Source organism: Thermobia domestica, chromosome 7 (assembly GCF_964235325.1).
Source record: "Thermobia domestica chromosome 7, izTheDome1.hap1.1, whole genome shotgun sequence".
NCBI lineage: Eukaryota > Metazoa > Arthropoda > Insecta > Zygentoma > Lepismatidae > Thermobia > Thermobia domestica.
Window position 1 is genome coordinate 278916564 of NC_137460.1, and position 24271 is coordinate 278940834.

Sequence of the window (24271 nt, forward strand, 5' to 3'; positions counted from 1 at the left end):
GAAAACTACACCGTCTAAGCTCGATTTCATTCTTGAATGCAAGTTTCCATTAGGAAAGTATGACAATGGCTATGAATCCAAGGTTTTATGAGAGAAAGATATAAACTCCTTTAAGGAAAACTATTGTCCACTTTTATTATATTTTTTAGACGGGGGAATATATTATATGATCCAGTCGAAAGTGCAGGAACGTGAGAGTACAAGGAACCAAGACTGATGAGAAGGATATGGAGCTAATGTTTTATAGTTTACTTGTGTATCAGTTTTTTGATATATTTTGTGTTTCCGTATATTTCTTTTTTGTTTGTTTGTTTAATTTGCACCTTTTCTCAGTTTTAAATATTTTTTTCGCACTATTTTCAATTGAATTCCTCCAAGATATGAGTTTTGTATCATTTTGTCAGCACTTGTGTGTATTGATAGCTTTTCCCGTACTTCATACTGTCTTTTTGGACAGGTCCATATTTTTGCACTTGATGCTTCTAACGCTGAGCTATTCCATATAGAATCAGGAAGGTCGCGAGTTAAGCCTTAAAAATTAATTTTAGGTTTTATGTTTCAAATGAAATTGACGTTTGTTCGATTAGCAATTGCTGATTACTCAAAGCTCATAGGATACACGCTTGGGTATCGCTTTCAAGCTTATACATTACCCTTTACAAGAATTTCCATTATCAAACCTGGATTTCTTTAATTTGTGCTATTGTTTTCTTTTAAGGTTATAGCCTGCATTCTCCCTTTTTTTTTTCGACTATTTACAGTCTTATCTAGGGCACTTGCCTTTTGCCTTTTTCTTCCTTGTAATGTTCTATTTCAGTTGCCTCTCTTTTATGGATAGTTATAACTCAGTAGGTTACGATTATCCATTTTAAATGTTGCATCGTCTCGGAAGTTTAAACTCAATCCCTTTCTCCTTCGTTTCCTTCTATTCTTTAAAATAATTTCTATATTTAAAAATTACTGTAGTAGGGTATACCTTACAAAAATAAAAATCCTAAAAGAGCTGGGAGTGAATCAAAAAACTACTTTCTCTTCTTGTCTTCAGTTAAATATAATGTTACTATTTGGATGAATCCTTCGCGATTAATTCTCATTAGTATTTTCTTAAAATCGATACTATAAAGCGCGAGTAAAATTTAATTAAAACAAGGAGAAACTGCTGGCAATCAACAGGGATATCATCTGAAAGTTTGTTGTTCTTGGCTTTCTTTTCATTCTTCCGAATGTCATTTTGGTATGGTTTGTTTCTCTTTTCAATATGGTCTATTGCTGTAGAACATCTGGAATTACAAACATGTATTATAACGAACATTAACAAAGGGAAGTTATGATAGTTAACTTTGGTTTCAGACAGCTTAATTACAATTGATGCACTGCTACTATATATATATATATATATATATATATATATATATATATATATATATAATGTGGCAGTGCATCATATATATATAGCATTTAACTTTTATTACTTTGATCTGGTTACATGACAAGAAGCAAGGACATTTTTACCTTATATCAGAAATCTTTTCAATTCTGCATTATCATGACATAATTCATTAATTAAGACATCTTTATTCACTTTATTTGGTATACCTATTTCACACTGTATTAACTCAAACGATTCAAAGTTGTCTTGCCCGAGGTTCGCCCTTGATCTTTATTTAATAATATTGAGTTTCAAAAACGCTCGTTTACCATTTTTTTTTTACTTGTGTAAGAGGGATAGTAAGGAGGAACTTGTACATTTTAAAGATGTATGTGTAACATAAGGCATACATGTGATATTCATATATAATTTTTAATTCACACGTGAGGCAAGACTTGCAAGCTTACTTTGATTTCCTACATCCCTGGTACAATATCACCATGCTTCCTCTTCATACTCACTAATTATATATTCAATATCATATTCACTCACATCTTGCGATGACTTGGATTAAATATCTGCATAAAATTTTAGTTCTTCGATAGTTTTCCCATTGTCTATGCCACAGATTTTGTTCATTGCGTTTGAGGGTAGTTCGTCTTTTAAATCAGAAATCCGCCTTGGATCGAACCACACCAAGTCGTGGAAAAGTTTTTCGTGTTTCGAAACCCGGTTAGTCACACTTTGAATGATTTTGTTAAGGACATCTCTGAAATCACACAGTCTGAAACTTTTCTCTTCTGTATTCCCTGATTTCGTAACATGCCAATTCAGATCATGCAACGATATTATATATTTGTGAATTACTTCCATTTTCCTTGTAGCTATTTTGGGCAAAAGTGCACATCTGTTGTTAAGAACAAGAAAAAAAAATATATAGAATATATGTTAATTTTTGATAGATAATCTGTAATTGTGGTTACAGTATAACACAGAATTTTTGTTTCGGTTTGCTATGGCAACTGGTAATTATTAATGGAGATTACAGAATAAAAAGTAGTTGTGGTGAATGTGATGTGTCTAATTTGAAAGTTATGCAATCACTAGTTATTGCAAATATAAGTATAAATTAAAGGTGCCTGATAGTGGTGACTTATCTTAGTACTCGAGCTGGGCTAATGTGACGAAAAATACGTTAAATTTAATTATAACGTTACAATAGAACGATTACATTCAATGGAAAGAAAAGTTTTACACTATCTCAGGGAAAGGTAGGCACGTTTTATATGATATCATAGCAAAACGCATCCCCCTCCTGTTTTCCTAGGCACCTACCTCTACAACCTTCCGCTACGCGCGACACCCAATCTCTTACCTCCTTGTGGCTTACAACGACATTCTTTTTGCTATACCAGTGTTACCTTATTGTCAACACCTGGTGTGAGATGACCCATAAGGAAATTCTGCATGATCAACATTTCAGTTTCAAACTGGAGCGCATTATACAACAACGGATGCAACATACATATTTTCAATGTTGTATCCAAGCAGTGTGAGAATCGTCAAGGTAATTTAAATGAAATTTTTGTTACTTGTTTATGGTAATGAACAATTTGCTAAACAATTAATTTATATTTTAACTGAGTATGACGAGAAAAGTCACGAAATATCAAAACAGTATGCGAGGTGGCAATAATATCATGATATGGCAGAACATGATTCGGGTACTACTTTCCTAGTGTAATCATTAGCAAAACGAACTCACATCTGTGGAACTATTTCCAAACAAGCAAATGAAGTGAAATGAATAGTATATACCCAGTCAGGAATGTCCAGAGAACAGTAACTGTATTCGCATCAATAGTAATTGTATTTAAGCGCAGAACTCAACTTTAGCAAACTTGAAACCAGAAACTTAATGAAACGACATAATAATCTTACCTTTCTCCAGCCGCTATTATTTTTTGACCTTGAATTTACAATAAAACCATTGCCTTCACGAATATTAGAAACACACAAATCTTGAGAGATAAGGTTGGTAAATACTCTTTACATCTCTTATACAGTACAGCTTCTATACAGTATTCATACAGTATACGGTATAGCTTCTACACAGTATTCATCTTAGCTGCTTCTTCCAAAACAAAACGCAGCGAAATGATAGCTCTTCCATAATAAGTTACTAGGTTTGGAAACACATCTGCTCGAAAGACAGGTACCGTAGTGAGTCATCAAAATTGCCACAGGACCATTTTATAACTTTTACGTTTGTAAAGAAAAGTTTAATCGAATATTTCTGATTCAGGCCTACACATCCGGGATAACAATTTTACCAACTTGAAATGTGCAAAATATAGCTAGAGGAACAAATATTTAAACATGTACAAATTTTATCCTGAAATTAAATTGAAAAGTTGAATGTAATACAACTCAAAGATAGAGTAGTCACATAGATTGATTATTTTATCCATGGGGGTTCAAACTTCAGGAAAACGATCATATGGCATTTCACTATATTTGACCCAAAATCCGTTGCTTGTAGGAAGCGCAAACCGTTGACCGCTAGGTTAGTCCGACGTTGATTTCTTCCGGCGTTTGTTTTACCATGCAGTAACATGTTTAATCATATTCAGTATTTAATCTTCTAGTATAAGAATTACAGAAACCATGACCTGTAAACATTTCCTTCGTTTCTTTGTTTAATTCTCTTTTCCCTTTCCTTGTTTTAATTCCCGGTATATTTTATTCCAATTTGTTCTTTTATGGTTAAGTTTTACCATGATATGCATTTCTATTTGATGATTGCGTTTAGCTACATACTCGGAATTTTTTTCAATATGTCTTAACTGTTCACTTATTTCTCTTTAATCCAATTTTTTATTACTTGTTCTAGTCAGCTAACCACTAACATTTAAGAAGACTGGCGTTCTAAGAATTAGTAGCTCCTTCCTCAGTTGAATGGTTTCAGTTTATGTCTGATAGCTGGACACCGAACATGGCAACACGCATGCCTCGAGATATGACAGTAATTAATCTAATTGGAGCAAGAAAGAAGGAATATTTTGCCATCACTTAGAGACGCACTAGATAGATTTGGTAAATTGCATTCACGTTGACTTCTAAGAGATGAAATTTAATGCAAACAAAATGAATATAATAATATGCATCATGCTGAGACAGAGAAAGCATAGACAGAACAACAAAATTTTAACTCTTAAGCATAGAAAGTCTGCATTTCCCTCCTGTCCATCTTTCTGTTTTTGTTTTTTCTTTTTCTTTTAAGGAATAGACTGCTTTTAGTTTCAATAATGAACATAATTTACAATGCTCAATTCCCTGAAAAACAAACTGTAGTTTCATTCTGCGAATCGAACGGAGAATATTTAGAATGAGTCTAAGTACGTGCACAATCTAAGGCATATTTTCAAATCAGCTATAAAACTCCACACTGCCATATAGTTGCCCCCAGTTGCATTTCAATTTTTAATTTTATTTATGGCTTTTAGATATTTATGGGTTAACATCTGGCTTCAGAAAAAAAAAAAAAAAACATTGCATGTGTAGATCAAGGTAGGCAAAAGTTAATTCACAATCTTCAGAACTTACTGTTGCGTCTACATATATGTAGGATTAATTGAGGATTTCCATTGAGAAAAGCTAAAATATTCAAGCTAGAAGCACTTTGAACGTGGTATTGGCGTACAATGTTGTGTATATCATGGACCGAAAGAAAAAGAAATGAACAAGGACTAAGGGACGCTAATGAAGGACCACAGATCATGAAAATAATAGGAAAAAGAAGAAACACCGTGCTTTGCCATCTTATTCGGCACTCCAATTGGATCACCATGCTGATAGCGGGAAATCCAATACGAATACCAAGAAGAAGAAGACCAGGGACACAATATATAGGGAGTTACGAAGAAGAGACGTTATCAAGTTTTAAAACTGATCTCCCAAGGTAGAGGAGAGTTTCCAAATTTCCATGTTGCCCACCTACCTATGGTTGGGGTGAACAGGAAGGAATCGAGAATTTAAAGAGTTGTCGCGCCCACGAACGGTCTCAAGGGGCACTTGACCTTCGTGGTCGACTGGTAGGATTTTCAGTGTTAGGAAATTGTAAAAGCACCGCTTCTATCATTTGCATTCAAAGTACAACGAATAGTTTGTTCACGCTCCCAAGTAAGCTCTGGTAGAATTCAAAATATTGATTTTATATGCACGAGCGCTTAACTAATTTATGGGCGTACTAACAAGGTGTGAAGACACCGACAGAGAACGATAGCCAAGAGCAACAAGTATTTATATACCGCCAGATGATAAATATCGCACAAGAATAATTCACATCAGGGCCACCATCTATATTGGCCAGGGTTCGAATCTCATTGTAGCTACCAAATTATGTCTGTGACGCGGGGTATCGCATGTCACCGGCCGCCACCAATTATGTCTTGGTGGTGGGGGTTGTTATTAGCACAATAATAATAATTAAGAGCAAAAGGTAGCCTTGAAAAAGGCTGTTTATATTGGGACTTTATATTAGTCCGTACCAAAGGCGAGCTCTGCAGCTCGGATGGGAAATGATTTAATAGCATACAATTTCAATAACAACCGAGTCAGGGCGCAAAGGCGCGGATGTCCATCTCAAGCAAATAGGCTATCGAATGACCACTCGTCAAGGGCACAGCTTCAGGGTCCCACAGGAATACAGATAACAAAAGCATGGCGCTTTCGTCAGAATGAGGACGAGGGGTAGTCAGTACGCAAGAGACTTAATGATTACGAGTATTCACATATGTGAGTGAGTAGGCTTCAGCGAGTTGGAGTACCACTGCTATCAGCCAGTTTAGAATACTTAAAAAATTATAATATCAAAACATATTATATCGTTATAATTAAACACGAGATTACCGCTCGAATTAAAAGAGATCTTGGAAATCAAATGTAATTAACAATTTACCAAACGAGAGGAGCGATTAGGATTCGCTCTGTCAACATTCACACAAACGATATTAAAACAACTAAAAGGTTCGAAAGTAATTTTGTAACTACTTGGGAGGTGATCCCCTTTACAGTTAAGCGACTTGATGGAAAAGAAATGCAAATGACAGATACATGAAAATATTAAATAAACAGTGGTAATCCACCTGAGGTCCGTGGTCCTACCTCCAGGCACTCGAAGTCGAGATGGGAAGACTCTGGGGTTACCTCGACGTTGCTGTAGCCACTTCGTACACACCACGTAGCACAATCACTTAAAAACACTCAAGAACACTATTGCGATAATTTTACTCAATTGTACTTTGAGCAGCTGAAATACAAGAGCAGGATAGACGGAGGATGGTCAGGACTTCGTGTAAGCCGATGTCGTCACTGAGCTTCGTACAGGACTAGAAGTCTTCGGAAAATTGGAACTTCGCACAGGCTGGTCTTCTCCTGGATTTGTGATGGAATAAAGGTGAGTCGAATGGTAGAACGCAGTTCCCAATTAGAACTATGTCTCAGAGGATTTCATTCCACAGGTCATCTGCTTTCTCCAGTAGACTACAACATTGGCACGTCGATGTTAAGGCGTTAGTAGAATTCTTAAGAAAGATTATGAAACGTTCACCAAAAGGAAGTATTGAGAAAGTTTAAATGACGTAAACGACGCAAGTTCGAGTTATAAAGAGTTTTATTGGCTGGCTCGAGTAAGTCTGTGGACTTGATACAAGAGAAGTGACTTCTTACATGAGGTCTTCTAGGAATACGTAAATCAGCGTTAGCGTAGGTTAACTACTATTGCATTAGGAAGCGTTCAGGAGCACAAAAATTTAGAGCTAATGCGAGATCTTAGAGATCCGTGCAGAGCCAGTTCTCAGATTAGATAGACAGAAACTCACAATGAGACAAGTGGTACTGTCCACTTGAAGTGAACACTTAGGAATGGATTGGCGATAATACACACTGCTCGTCTCAGATAATGAATCTTAATGAAGCAACCGTAGCGAAAGAGTACCGTTCATACGCCGTATGATGGAACTAAAAGTCACTGCCGACATAACAAAGTAGCACAGGTCGGTGAAGGATGTAACAAAGTTTCTCCCGACCGAAAAACGGGTTAGAATAACAGTGTCTAGTGTTGTAAAAAACGGTTTTTTGTGTGAAGTTTTTTTTCAATAAAAAGCATCGTTCTTTTTCATGTTTTTTTTTAAATGTCTGTTTTTGTTCTGGCAACTACTACTTATTGATTTATGTTGCAGATTATTGAAATAATCAACAGAACCTGAGTCGAAGCCCTCGTAACTTACAAATCGTTTGTTTCTTTGTACTTATGCGAGCAAAATTGTGTGATTATTTCTTTCGGACCCAGGTCATTTTTGGCGTTTTCCTAAATTTTCAGTTTGTGATTTATTGCTCAAAAATCATTCATTCGATTGGCATGGTTAAGGCCTTATTTTTTAGAAAATGGATGTGCCTATTTTTTTTGGTGTAAGTTGCATTGCAGTGTTGCCAACAGGTGGGAAATTATTGAGGGAAACCTATTGGTGAAAATTTTAAAAAGTCCCTAATCGAATTTCAAAATTTTTTGTATCTAGCACCACTGCTGCTATATGGGTTCAGGTCACCTAAAAAAAGTCTTTGGTGTGTTGACAAGGTAGAGTGAAATCCTGAAGTCGCTGGCTTCCATTCAAAGAGAAAGAAAAATTCTCTGTCATCATAAGATGAAATTTTTACACTTTTTACGCCTCAGAAGCAAAAATCAAGAGATATGCCGGGGCTACAGCTTCTTTTATTATCCTATTGAAACTTTTTATGGCGCGTTGTGTAGGAAAAGAAGAAGCTTTCAGATAGTGGTTCGTTTGTTTCAATGTAGCCAGCAAGAGGGTAATAATAGAGGGGGAACGGGAAATTTTCCGAATTTTTCTCCTAATGTCGGGAATTAATTGTTTTGGCTAAAAACACTCCCATCAGACAGACAAAAACTATCTGAAAATAAACCTTACTACTCCAAGAATATATCCTACAAGTATCACTGCGATGTCTAACAAAGTAAGCATGAAATTAAATATATATATATATATATATCAATCTACCTCAGAAATTCACCATTTTCTTACCATTTCCAGAACATGGTTTATTGTAAACCTCAACTGTACTTCCCCTAATTATTCTAGTGAAACTTTTTATGGAACGCTGTGTAGGCTAAAAACGAGGCTTTTAGACACTGGTAGTTTTTTGAGTGTAGCCAACAAGAGGGAAATAATAGAAACAAAAAGGGATTTTTTTCCAAAATTTGCCCTAAAATCTGGAATTAAAATTTTCTGTAGCTGGCAACAATGTTATGAGATACACACACACACACAAACTATCTTAAAATAAGATTTGGTATTCCTCTAATATATCCTACAAGTATTGTGACGATATCTAATAAAGTAAGCATGTCAATAAAAAATCTCATTCTACCTTTAAAAAATCACAGTTATCTTTCAAATTAGAGAACAAGGTCTATTGTACTTCCCCTAATTATCCTATTGAAACTTTCTATAGTGCGTTGTGTAGGGCAAAGACGAGACTTCCAGATACTGGTACGTTTGTTCCGATGTAGCCAACAGGAGGGAAATAATAGAGAAAACAGATAATTTTCACAAAATTTTCCCCTAAAATCTGGAATTAAAATTTTCTGTAGCTGGTAACACTGCTACCAGATAGACGCAAGCTATCTTAAATTAAACATTGGTACACCACTAATATAACCTACAAGTATTATGGCGATATTTAAGGAACAAACCTTCTAATTATCAAAAATATATTACGGTAAACATAAAAGTAGGGAAAAACTAGAAAAGTCAAGGGTTAGAAGCTAAATACGGATTTTTCGTGCGCCCCTAATTACCCCATTGTAACGATCTGTACTTGCGTTTGTTAAGTTAGAATAAGTGTTCGATTGGCGTAAGTTGGCTTGCACTCAGACGTATAGGTACGGATCTATAAACAAAAATTTCGAATTTTTTGCCTAAATTCAGTACATTATATATTTCCTAATTGGCAACACTGTGCACAGGCCCATCCAATTGATGTCAGCAGTTAGGCATCCATCCGACGTGTCTACCTGGCAAGTCTACAAGGAGGTCTTTCTACAACGAAGGAAGCTACAAGGGAAAAAGAAGTAAAGGAAATTCGAAAATTCGCGAATTTTTGACTGGGCTGAAATTTGAAAAGAAAATTCGACCCCGAGAAGAAAAATAAATTAATATGATAAACTATGGTCCAACCATATTTGGCAAAAATAATATCTCGATATCTTAATTAGTGTCCACACAGAAGCGGATTAAAAAAGTGACACACCCGTATGTGTCACTTTGACCATCTGGTTCCAAAAAGGTTATTGTACATTTGATTACATTTTTCTTTACTAATAACTCGTTGTAGTAGTTATAGTCTCGACTAATAATAATATCGTTCTTGTAAACAAGCACTTTATAGGAAAATTTTCTTTTCTTTTTACATATTAGTTCCAATATTGTTGTTGAGAAATGCAGGGTGTTTCAAAATGAATATCGAGGTTTTAAGTCCTCGTAGTACTTATTACATTTTACATACAATTATAAGCAATGCATCAAGTAAAAGAGCACCTCAAACAGCATTTGCTACAAGTGTTCGATATGAGAGTCATTCGTCACACGGCATACATCTAGTCCAGCGTTTCCCAACCGGTGTGCCGGGAAGAAATCGAAACAAAATTATTAATTCTATAGCAATCAAGTTGCAAGACATAGAGAAAAAGGTATATTTGTATTTTACATTACTACTATGAATCTAAAATTTTAAGTTTCATACTGTTACTTTTCTGTATAACATTTTTAATTTTCTGTAGAACACTGTTCTGTACATTTCTAATTTTGAAAAAAAGTATTTGTTATCATTGTTATGACCATTATTGCTTCTTTATTGTTGCAGACTATTTCGTAACTTGAAATTTTAAAATATTATTCAATCCTTCCGGCAAAGTAAACATACATACGAATTACCTACATTTGTGTTTTAAAAGTAAAAGAGATTTGTTTGTTCGTTCGCTATTTAGTGATCCTACTTATTAATGAAAGGTTGGATACAGTTTTCGAAAAAGAAAGTGTATTTTTAACAACTTGAGTCCTATATCTGATTGCAATTGTTTTCTATTTTTAAATTAAAATGAAAAATAAACATGATGTTTTACTACGGGGAAACACCAGTGATCGAGCTTTCTTCTCCGTGAGAAGGATGTCAGTAATCAGAAAAAATACTACAGTATTTTATATTTTCAAATAATAATAACAATAATAATAATATGTGTGCCGAGAGAACTCAAGCTACCCTGAAGTGTGCCGGAAGTGAAAAAGGTTGGGAAACGCTGATCTAGTCGATAGGCGAGAAAGGCCCATAAACTTTCTGCCATATGGCACAAAACACATTCAATTTAAGGGAGTCCCGTTTCAACTACCATCTCCTGAGGATTTGCTGACGGCCAGATGCAATCATTATGAGTGTTCTCATTAGCTCTTAGGTGAAATGTCGATTTATCACTGAAGACGACACGATCCAGAAAATCTTCATTGTTATGCAGCAATATTTCACTTGCGAAATTGGGACGTAAACCGTAGTCTGTAGGCTTTAGACCTGTATCAACTGCAAACGATAAGGACTAGGGATGCGCACGAGACGAGTCCACACAGAATTTTCCTGACAAAATTCAAGTCGAGATACCGCTCTTCCAATAGAGAAATATACATTTTTCGAGTCCAGACATCACATTTACAGCGCATTTTCGAGGCGAAGCGGCCACAAATCTTGTCTCGTGCGCAGTGGTGTAATGCTAGAATTTTTGGTAGGAATACGCTCGATCGTTTTCAAAAGTATAGCGTATACGCAAAACTACTTGGTGTATACACACCTCAATATATGCTCCTTCTTTCGTAAATTTAAGGTGAGCATACGCTTGGCTATAAAAAGTTTAGGTGCGTATACGTCGTATACTCTTGTACACACTCCATTACGTCCCTGCTCGTGCGCGTCCCTAATAAGGATGTAGTTGCAAGCGTCTCCTTACTATTCTTCACACAGACGGTTGCACTGTACAGATTCAGTCTTTATTAAAACACAAAAGCTTTCTGCTCTCTAGTCTCCATTTTTGCTGCTTGCTCTTCTAACGGCAGACAGAAGAAACAATGCATGTACATGCGTGCGTACAAAACTGTTTGAGTTGCTGTTTCATTTAACATAATATTTATAATTGTAAATTAATTGTGAAAAATACTACAAGGTTTCAAAACCCTAATATTAATTTTGAAACACTCTGCATTACGTGAAATTGTGTCATCCTATATTCATGTTTTGTATATACATATCATCAGGGCCAGCCCTAGACAATTTGTCGCCCCGTGCAATGGCATAATTTGGCGCCTCTCCCTTTCTCCAGAAAGAACAAATCTTAAAATTTATGATTTTCAGTATGCTACTCTAGCATGAACAACAAAGGGGAGGGTAAGTGCAGTTGCACTCAGAAAGGCTTAAATACTTGCTAAAAATGAAATCCCGTTGTGTCTGTTTTTTTTCTTTAAATATTAATCTATTATGTTAGTGAAAGATAAAGCAAACACACCTGCAGAGGAAAGACGGTAATCCTTTTTATAGAATTCAATATCGAACTTCAGTCTCAATGTATCAGTTTGCAATTCCAGAGCAACTAACTCTTTTATCTTTATTTCTTGATTTTTATTGTGCATCTGTTAACATTTCTTTAAAAATTTGTTTCTATTTTCAATGATAAGGAACTTGTTTCTGACAAAAACAAGACTAGTTGTCATATCAAAATTGTGATAACTTACTAAATGCAATAGATATTCACTGCTATTCGATAATTGAATTTTTGCATTTGTCAACAATCAAGCAATTTGTGCTCGGATTTATTCGACCATTTGCTTTAGGATTGTCCATGTGATCTTAAACTAATGCAACCTAAACGTAATTTATGAATGTAGTATTCAAATAGGTCAGCTTAGTAAATGTAACTACCATCATCATGAAGTCTGTTTCCGACAAGAAATATTTAATTTAAATAATATACTTAAGACAGATTTTGCCAAACCCTCCAAATTTACCGCTCCGTGCAAATGCACGTGTTGCATATATGGTAGAGCCGATTTTGCTACTTGACAAATTATTTATATATGATATTTAGAAAAATACTATTAGGCAAATTAGTATTAGTTTTTACCTTTAGACAAGTTATTTTAATTTTATACTGTTCGTGATATTATTTTCATACTTATTAAAGACCTGCTTTCACGAAAAAACAAAATTTCATTTCTACTTTTATTTCTTAGTTGATATTCATGAAAACTGTTGAAGCCCGAATTGTTAATAGGCATGGTATTCATGTAAATTGTAAAATATTTGTAGCATATCAGTATCTAGCGTTTAATTTATGTTGCATTTTACGGTGATTACACCTACATAAGAATATTTCACACTTAAATAGACGTAAGATGCATTAGAAATGACTATATGAAAAAAACGAGAGGCAATTTTTTTCTAAAAAAAACGTACATTTCTAAAAAATACGAACGTTTTTTTTTTCTATTTCCAACACTAACAATGTCAATGTTCCGGCGTAAGTTCTAAGTTAGACTCTGGACGGTAGATCCATGTCTTGAAGTATGATGGTATTTCCCCGAAGGGGGCAACGAGCACGTAGCTCGAGCCTCTTCGTAAAACTATGTTAGAACTCCCCCGAAGAAGACAACGAGCACGGAGCTCGTGCCTCTTCGAAAAGCTATATCGGAATCCCCCAAAGGGGGCAACGAGCGCGAAGCTCGTGCCTCCTCGAAAAACTATGTTGGAATCCCCCCAAAACAGAGATGTACTCACTTTTTGTTTGCCTTTCTCATTTTCACACGGCACCAGGGTGGGGACGTGTAAATACAGGGGTAAGCCAGGGTGTTACCTGATTGAATTTTTAATTATTTACGAAATGAATTTGAGTTTCTGCGGCTGCGCAAGCAGGCGGAGGGCGTATCCTAAAAGTTTCCTTTACATGGGAAAATTTCTTTATACAAAACCCTGATAACCTTAGGAGGTTGACATTTGACCTCATGTGTACAAAGAGTCACGTCTGGTTACAGAAAGTACAATTTACTAAGACAGGTTAAATTATACCATGACTCGAGAGAGACATTATATTTCCAATAAAATTTAAAGAGTTTAAAAGTTCAAACTTTACAAGTGTGCTGTAAAAATAATAACTTAAGCACTATGACAATTTGTATTACGAAAACGTCCAAAAACAGAGTGAGTGATCAAATTTAAATTTGAACACTTGTGGTTGTGTTGCGAGGAAATGGGACTTTGTGTCAGAGTTATCGAATATATTGCTGGCTAGTAAAATAACCTTTTTAACCTTTGAGTTAACTAAATTAAATTCAGATTATTCCTGTCATTTCTATTTATTTAAGGTAGTGAGAACCAAAAGTAAGAATATGTTACTTTTCCCCTAAAAGAAAAAAATTATCTTCTCAGACGAGAAAGGTTATAGTTTAACTGCCTCTAGAAGCAGACAGTCAGCTTGGTGAAAGCGGATGGGGTAGACACAATATTTCATCCAAAAAAATAAAGGCAGCTGAAAGGAAGTGAATCAGCGCGAAGGGAATGCCCAACACCTTTCTGTTCTATTGCTTTTTCCGGTTTTAAGATTTTAAGAAAATAAGATTGTATACGCAATTAGCAAAGATAATTGTAGTTAATTGTTTATTTAATTGTGGAGTGTGGCAAAAATTTTGGCGCCAATTGACATGGCGCTTCCGGCACTACAGAGTGATTTCGCAAATTTACTGTATTCACACTAGTTCTTTAAGAATGATTAGAAAGTTGATTTCATAAACCAACGAAGCCTGTCCTACCTCGTGCAGTGGTGTACCCACCAATAATCCATGCGGGAATGACGTTTCTTAGCTTTGTTATGTAATGTTTGGGCAGCGTAAATAAAACTTCGAAAATAATATTTGCAAGCTCTCGCATGAATATGTCGGAACTAGGTCGTGTTTTTGAAATACCCGCGCTCAAGTATCTGCTGGTACAAGTTATATACTCTCAAAACATGATTTTGTTAATAATAATTTGTTTTCTACATTTCTTGTAGATATCTTGAATTTTACTGGCCAGTGGTTAGTGGAGGCTAGTGTTGATCAAATATCTTTACACTACTATTTCTTTCTTTTGACCGCGTGGGTTCCTGTCGCCATGAAATCTTGTTTTTTGTTGTTGTTAGAATCTTGTAAATATAATCGAAACCTTCACATTGATTTTCGCTTTTTACCCAAAAGTTTACACATCCTCTCTCTCTCTGTCACTTGTTTATTGCGTTTATCTCATCTTTGCTACGGCAAATCACGATTTCTTCTGTACATACGTTTTGTCGTAAAGCGAAGTTGGGGAGAACGGTAGACAAAACATACATACCTTAAAAATGGAAAAGTGAACAAATGATCAAATTAAGATCAAATATTAACAACACTAAAATTATCTTGCGGCGCAAATCAGAAAACCTGGTTAAACTGTACAGAAAATGTCATAATACTGAATGTATTTCATAAAAATTAAAAGAACATCAAAAGGTTACAAATGAAAAAGTAAATTTTATTGTATATATCTTTGGCCGTTTTAACCCCTTTTATTTCCCCATTTAACTTATTTTATTTTCTTTTAATACTGTATGTGTGGCACAATTGATAAATTAAGATTTCACTTACAATAATCTTCGGCCGGTCAACTCTTTCAGGGACGTTGCAGTTGTAAAGATCTCAAGCGTTCCACGTCGGATAATCCCAAGGGTCCGCTGGAGTCCTCTGCTGATAGTAATAAGCGATCGTCCAAGCCGGCACAATTATTTCTTCCTCTTCAATGATTTGGAGACAGAGTTCGTCACACAAAACTGAGATTACAAACGAATGTTAGGGTGCTAACACATATGTACTAGTCACTTCATTGCTGATTTCTGGACAATATTAGAAATAATATTTTACACGGAGGCGTATTGAAATATAGTACATCACACAATCACTAAGAATAAACTAAAAATATTGGTTCTCACGTATGCAAACTGCGATTTTGCTTGCGAAGGTCAATCTGTACAATTGGAGCACTCATAATACTATAACGTGTGTTCACTTTATAACAATGCACCCCACTTGGCTAACTGCAGACATGTAAAATTTAATTTCAATCGATTCAGCTGTTTCTGTAACTAACACCAGATTACGTTGATGACAAATTTTTTGTACTGAGATAAAGTATGCAGATTGTTCGTCTTTTCTCTCTTGAATGTTTATTTCCGAAAACTCTGCTACACGCAATACTTTTTTAAAAGTAAAAAAGCTAGTGTGCCAGCTGTCCTTTCTCTAACAAGAGAGACCACTCAGATTATAATATTTGACGTACAATTTTAATCCTCTTCCCGTCTTTATGATACCCATTTGAATGAACGTAACGTAATAAAATGCCACTTAAATGAACACGCTCTACGTCAGAACCATCGTATCTAGCCAGTAGAATTTTATATTTATCAGACTTTCATACTAGAAGCACAAGATAATTTCTTGCTCTCCATACCCAGTCACAATTCTGATTCATACTCAAAATCCTTCACAGTAAGTACTACACGCCTCTGGAACAGTCTACCTCAATTAATACACAACGTTTTCACAGTTGCCAAACTTAAAAAAATCTGTAATTTCCCTTCTCTTAAGTAAAGATAAAGATACTGGTAGCTCATGAGTCATCTTCGTTAAATATGAACACATAACCAATTGGTAACCTATTTTAATTTGTACAGCTTATATGCATAGTTCTGGTACCGCTACATGCAATATGCAATTTCAGTTTCTCCATGTTATTTTGTTCCCTATATTGTATATTATTTTCAATTTTTATTTTTGAAGTGTTTAACTATTTTTTTTATTTAAGTAGTATATTCCTTTTTTATGTGGTTCAATACTTTTCTTTTGTAATTGTTAATATTTTCTACATATTGGTGCTTTTTTTAAAAAAAGAGCGTATGCACGTGGTTAAGTTCTCGGAGAAGGCTGCAGAGCCCTAACTTCGCCAAGTAAAAGAAGTCATAAATAAATATTAAATTATATATTTCAAACAGTTCAGCTCCCTGTATTTTATAATGTGCTGCATAACGTATTTCTTCAGTTTTTCGGTATTCAGAGTGTAGCATTTATCTTCGCACGCCCTTTTTACTTTTAACGTAAAAAAAATAATGGCTCGAGTGTGTGACGATCCTAATAACACTCCAGAGGTATTGTTTGCAAAAATCCTGTAACAGCACGGTTCCAAACCTAGTATATATATATTTTTATTTCTGCGAATAGCATTACAACAGGTTATGATAAATTCTATGTTCAGAGCACAAACATAAAGCCACTAGTAATAATCTAAGAGTAACGAAGGTGGTAATGGTTGTCCATATTAACTTAATGTGAAATTCTGGAATCGTTATATCATGTATTTCAAAAGAGTACATAAAGATTACAAGAAATTGAAAACTCTATGCTTCTCAAAAGTATATATTTTATTAGAATGTATCAGATGTAACTACGTAGCTACATATCAATATACGCAAATTTTACTATCTCAAGGTATCAGACAATAGAAAAACGCAACAAAAAATTGGTATCCTTTATTTTTGTGTAAAATTTGAGAAGTTTTTATATCGCCCCTTTGTTTCTTTGTAATCATAGTGACAGATTCTTTTAGCTGCAATTGCAAAAATCTCTTCTGATTTTTAAATTTTCTGACACAAAAAGTAATGATATATAAAAAATGTTAGTGACAACAGGCCTCTACTTTCACTTATAATAATGAAATATTGATTCCACATAGCACAATATAAGTATTTTTGTATGTACCTAAGTTAACTCTGATATCGTATGTATCATGGCGGACATAAGTCTTTGACCAGGTAATGGCGACTGCTTTGAAACAAATGCAGAGTATGAGAATTCAATCTGTTCTATATGTTGTTTGGTGTGAAGAAAATACATACTTCTGGTTCAAGATCGCAGTGCGTCATGGTGATGGTGGGTAGCAGTAGGTCGCATGCTGTTGACCGACGATCGACTGACCCACCGACTCAATGACTAACTCCAATTGTGGCACTTTTCAGAATATCCGTACTGATTTTGGAAAAGTTCCAAACGATATGTAATGGTTACATTGTAGGCTAAAGTATTGCTAGTCAGTTGATTCATTTTTGAATGCAATTACGATTCGCCATGACTTTTTCTACATACTGTTTTTGTGAAAAAACGTTAAAGAGCAATAGAAAATACAACTGCTTTTGATTCGGATTGGTTTGGGTTAACAGCATGAAAATGAAATCGCTTAATGTCCAACGATTATATCTGTTAGGTTAAGGAAGACTATGACTGAAGCAAGTGAATTATGATGTACGAATTGGTGGAATGAGGAATTGGGAGTGTCCCGAGAAATTCCGGGAGCACTATGTTGCCCGTCTCAACCTTACTTGCCCTGGGAACGAATCAGGCACCCCACCAATCAGATTGTCTAGTAGGATGGGTCACACTTTCGATTCCCGATGGGAAAGCCTTTGAAATATAAAAAGCCGTCAATGTATCTGTGTTGGTGTCCCTGTCGTTCAAGGTTATTGAAATTACCTGTAAAACTAGAATAACCGAATATAATAGAGATAAGTTACAGAGATATTTTCCGTCTTTTTAAAATTTAATCTTGAATTCTTTGGACTGCGCTATTATATAATTACCTAAATGAGTGATTCATGGTTAATAAAACATTGGAATCGTAAACGTTTGGAGTTTCGTATATATACGAGTGATTCTTGACTCTTACTTAAAAAAGTGGGTAGTGGCCTGAGCATTCGTTTTGTCTGTTAAGGTCCGCGGTTCGATCCTCCGAGGATATTCAGAGAAAATTTAGAATTTTCATATTTCTGATGTATAATAAAATGAAGAAATGTCAATTTCTCTCGTTCTTACAAGTTAGAGTTGAAACGACTTCCTTCAAAAAATAATTACATGATTTCATAGTCTACAATCTCGATTTCTACTGTCTGAAAACTTCGCTTGTTTCGCAAACAATTCATTAATACAAATGGGGCATTCTTCAGGTCTAGAACTATGCATATAAGCTGTACAAATTGACATAGGTTACCTATTGGTTGTGTGTTGATAAGTGGGTTATTAATAATGTCGTAAAACGAAGATGACTCATGAGCTACCAGTATCTTTATCTTTACTTAAGAGAAGGGATTTTACAGATTTTTTTAAATTTGGCAACTGTGAAAACGTTGTGTATTAATTGAGGTAGACTGTTCCAGAGGCGTGTAGTACTTACTGTGAAGGATTTTGAGTATGAATCAGAATTGTGACTGGGTATGGAGAGCAAGAAATTATCTTGTGCTTCTAGTATGAAAGCCTGATAAATATAAAATTCTACTGGCTAGATACGATGGTTCTGACGCAGAGCGTGTTCATTTAAGTGGCATTTTATTACGTTACGTTCATTCAAATGGGTATCATAAAGACGGGAAGAGGATTAAAATTGTACGTCAAATATTATAATCTGAGTGGTCTCTCTTGTTAGAGAAAGGACAGCTGGCACACTAGCTTTTTTACTTTTAAGAAAGTATTGCGTGCAGCAGAGTTTTCGGAAATAAACATTCAAGAGAGAGAAGACGAACAATCTGCATACTATACTCAGTACAAAAAATTTGACATCAACCTAATCTGGTATTAGCTCCAGAAATGGCTGAAGCGTTTGAAATTAAATTTTACATGTCTGAAATTAGCCAGTCATGTATCTCATTTAGAAAACTTTTTATCTTTTCTTATGTTACTGTCACTAGAGTGAAGATCCTACGAGTAAGGGAACAGATTTAAATTTAAAGCTAAAAGTTGTAAGTGGATTATGCTTAGGAGGTGTTTTTACGCTATACAAGTGAGCAAGTGATCCACGACTTACGAGATGAAAATAGGCATTTTCCGCAGATTTCATAATACATAAATTTACCATGTGATATAAAATTAATGTGAATCTACAGAACTTCACCACGCATTGCCTGATGCACTCAAGTGATCACAATTTTGCCAGCATAGAAAGTATTATAGAAAAACTACGTTTTCAATGGAATATTGTGAAATTAAACTGTAAACTTCAAATCACTTAGAAAGTATTATAGAAAAACTACGTTTTCAATGGAATATTGTGAAATTAAACTGTAAACTTCAAATCAACTTATATACTTTTTTATATGCTTTAACAAGTGCTACGTCAAAAACAGCAAAAATGCTTGTATTATACGACCTAAAAAAATATTTACCGCTATATGCAATATGCAATCTAAGTTTCTCCATGTTATTTTGCTTCCTATATTGTATATTATTTTCAATTTTTGTTTTGGAAGTGTTTAACTATTTTTTCTTAAGTAGTATATTCCTTTTTTATGTGGTTCAATACTTTTCTTTTGTAATTGTTAATATTTTATACATATTGGTGCTTTTTTTTAAAAAAAAAGAATGTATGCACGTGGTTGAGTGCTTGGAGAAGGCTGCAGAGCCTTAACTTCGCCAAGTAAAAGAAGTCATAAACATATAAATAAATAAATATTAAATTATATATTTCAAACAGTTCAGCTCCTTGTATTTTATAATGTGATGCATAACATATTTCTTCAGTTTTTCGGTATTCAGTGTGTAGCATTTATCTTCGCACGCCCTTTTCACTTTTAACGTAAAAAAAGCAATAATGACTCGAGTGTGTGACGATGCTAATACAACTCGAGGGATATTGTTTACAAAAATCCTGTAATAGCAGGATTCCAAACCTAGTATATATATATATATATATTGATTTCTGCGAATAGCATTACAACAGGTTGTGATAAATTCTATGTTCAGAGCACAAACATAAAAGCACTAGTAATAATCTAAGAGTAACGAAGGTGGTAATGGTTGTCCATATTAACTTAACGTGAAATTCTGGAATCATTATATCATGCATTTCAAATAAGTACATAAAGATTACAGGAAATTGAAACCTCTATGCTTCTCAAAAGTATATATTTTATTAGAATGTATCAGATGTAACTACGTAGCTACATATCAATATACGCAAATTTTACTATCTCAAGGTATCAGACTATAGAAAAACGCAACAATAAATTGGTATACTTAATGAAACCACGTATCTTGTGTAAAATTTTAGAAGTTGTTATATCGCCCCTTTGTTTCTTTGTAATCATAGTGACAGATTCTTTTAGCTGCAGTTGCACAAATCTCTTCTGATTTTTAAATTTTTTGACACAAAAAGTAATGATATATAAAATATGTTAGTGACAACGGGCCTCTACTGTCATTTATAATAATGAAATGTTTATTCCACATAGCACAATATAAGTATTTTTGTATGTACCTGAGTTAACTCTGATAACGTATGTATCATGACGGACATAAATCTTTGACCAGGTAATGGCGAATGCTTTGAAACAAATGCAGAGTATGAGAATTAAATCTGTTCTATATGTAATTTCGCGTGCAAAAAATACATACTTCTGGTTCATGATCGCAGTGGGTCATGGTGGTGGTGGGTCGCAGTAGGTCGCGTGCTGTTGACCGACGATCGACTGACCCACCAAGTCAATGACTAACTCCAATTGTGGCACTTTTCAGAATATCCGTACAGATTTTGGAAAAATTCCAAACGATATGTAATGGTTACATTGTACGCTAAAGTATTGCTAGTCTGTTGTTTCATTTTTGAATGCAAGTACGATGCGCCATGACTTTTTCTACATACTGTTTTTGTGAAAAAACGTTAAAGAGCAATAGAAAATACAACTGCTTTTGATTCGGATTGGTTTGGGTTAACAGCATGAAAATGAAATCGCTTAATGTCCAACGATTATATCTGTTAGGTTAAGGAAGACTATGACTGAAGCAAGTGAATTATGATGTACGAATTGATGGAATGAGGAATTGGGAGTGTCCCGAGAAATTCCCCGAGCACTATGTTGCCCGTCTCAATCTTACTTGCCCTGGGAACGAATCAGGCACCCCACCAATCAGATTGTCTAGTAGGAGGGGTCACACTTTCGATTCCCGATGGGAAAGCCTTTGAAATATAAAAAGCCGTCGATGTATCTGTGTTGGTGTCCCTGTCGTTCAAGGTTATTGAAATTACCTGTAAAACTAGAATAACCGAATATAATAGAGATAAGTTACAGAGATATTTTCCGTCTTTTTAAAATTTAATCTTGAATTCTCTGGACTGCACTATTTTATCATGACCAAAATCAGTAACTCATAGTTAATAAAACACTGGAATCGTAAGCGTTTGGAATTTCGTTTATAGACGAGTGATTCTTGACTCTTACTTAAAAGAGCGTGTAGTGGCTTAAGCATTCGCTTCGTGTGTTAGGGGTCCGCGGTTCGATCCTCCGAGGATATTCAGAAAAAAATTATAATTTAGAATTTTCATATTTCTGATGTATAATAAAATGAAAAAATACCAATTTCTCTCGTTCTTACAAGTTAGAGTTGAAACGACTTCCTTCAAAAAGTAATTACATGATTTCATAGTCTACAATCTCGATTTCTCCTGTCTGAAAACTTCGCTTGTTTCGCAATCAATTCATTAATACAAACGGGTCCTTCTTCAGGCCTAGTATGAGTCATAAATTTGCCTGAAACGTTATTGTGTAATTGTTACTAAGTGTTCTTCCACTGTTACTAGAAATAATAATAGTGCTTTCGTTCGGCATATTCAACAAGTTCCATATATTCGTTGAAAAAAAATTGATTGATAATAACTATTCTTTTTTGTATATTTTGAGAATATATCAATTTAACGCATACATAGTCCAATGTCTTTTATCCAAAGAAGGGGTGTTACTTCGAAAGGGTATTGTGATGAAGACAAATCCTACTTAGCTTCTTTTAAGGCATCCGAATTTTCCATTTTCACATTAGGGGCGCAGTAGTTCAGTGGTAGAGCGTTTACCTCCGGTGCTTAGGGTCCCAGCTCGCTCCCTGTGGACTTTGTGATGGACAAACACCGTGTTCGTCGGTTTTCTCGGGGTTCTCCCGTTTCCTCCCACTTTCTTCATTCCACTCATCTCTTATCAACACCATCTCCTTTAGCCTAACCGGCATAATCGTGGGATGTAAAACTTAAAAATTTCATTTCATTTCATTTTTCGGTTTTCACATTATCCAGAAGCTGACACATTTTTCCTATCTTTCCTTTGCAAAGTATCTCTCATAACTCAATTCATCCTTATATAGGGTCCAAAGAATTTATTTTCAATTCCGTAACTTCAGTATGTTTATTTGCATTGCAGTAGGACGTAATATTGAGGTCTCAAATATTCAGTAATAATAATAATAATAATAATAATAATAATAATATAGATAAATTCCGTAGGAAGACACATTGTATCAAAGCCTGTAAAATCACCCGTAGCGTAAGCCAGAAGTTACAAAATAGTCGGGATTGGAGAAAAGTGTCAGGACCAACAGGACATACCCTCTCCATATGTTGCTACAACGAGCTAAATGTTATAACGGAAAGTTCCCCTACAACTAGCTAAATGTTATAACGGAATATTTCGAGGCAAATTTCGCGTAGAAAGTAGGGTTTCTGAACTCTCAAGAGCCGTAAGAAAATTTGTTTTCAAGAAATGGTTATGCCGGCTAAACTACAGAAGACGTCAATGATGAGAATGAAAGAAATATTGGAATAAAGGAAGTGAGAGGAGGCAAAACACGGAGAAAACCTGTGAACACGTTTGTTCAACACAATGCCCACTAGGCGGTAGCTGGGTGCAACAGGTTGTACCATTAAATTTACAACACTTCAGTAATAATAATAATAATAATGCTATTAAACGTTTTAAAGTTGCCGTAAAATTTGGCAAAACCTATTTAAACGTAGGGGAATCGGGGAAGGGGTTCCGTACCTTCATGGGGCACCTCTACAGCTACTCAAATTTAAACGTAAGCTTTCCGCTAATATTTCGTGTAGAAAATATTCTACGGTACGTTTTCACGAAAATAACTGTAATAAAAGGAACTGAATACAATTGAACACTAAAGATTGTAATAAACTAACTTGTGGAGTTTGCAGATATAATTATAAAAGCTTTGCTACAAAAATATATACACAGACCATAATTCAGTGAGCTCTGAAATACAAAGTAACAAAATAATGTATAAGATTCAGTCTACAGAGCAATTGTTGGTTAAAGAGTGGCATACACTATTTCGAGAATCGAGATAAGACGAGAAATGTTTACGACACTTTTCGTCTCGTCTCGATTCTCATTTCCAAAGCATGACGATAGTGTGGGTTAACCTTGTCCCGTCTAGCATTAAAATGTTATGTCTCATCCCGATTTTGTTTGGTTTGTTTTAGAATCGAGATGATGAAATCGTCTTTTCATAGGCAACATTAAACAAAACCGAAGTATTTTTTCCCCTAATATCACGTTTCTGCTTGTAATGGTATGACCTGAGCGATAATAAGTTTTTAATTTTTACGCTTCGAGATAATTGTTAGTAGTATTAGTCCTGAAAATTGGATAGTTCAAGTGTTGAAACAACGAGTATTCAAATATTTGAATGTAATAAAGCGTGTGTTATCGCCGATCAATCGCCATCAAAATTCCTAAAGTAAAAGAAAAAAAAAATTGCTCGACGTGCATTCGATCGAAGAACTTCCAGATTACTGGTCAAGCGCCTAGGCCACTGAACCACGATCACTATGCTGTAAATGATTCGGCTTTAGTCTGGTTGCGTTAAATTTCTCTGCCTCAGCTTGGAAAGTTGTATGTTTTTTTTTCTTCGT

At 34.9% G+C, this 24271-nt stretch overlaps 1 protein-coding gene across 2 annotated transcripts in view; it reads left to right on the plus strand.

Moving 5' to 3' along the window:
• LOC145690956 (uncharacterized) overlaps nt 1–24271 on the plus strand; it is a 66884-nt gene that overhangs the window by 7793 nt on the left and 34820 nt on the right. The window lies entirely within an intron of this gene.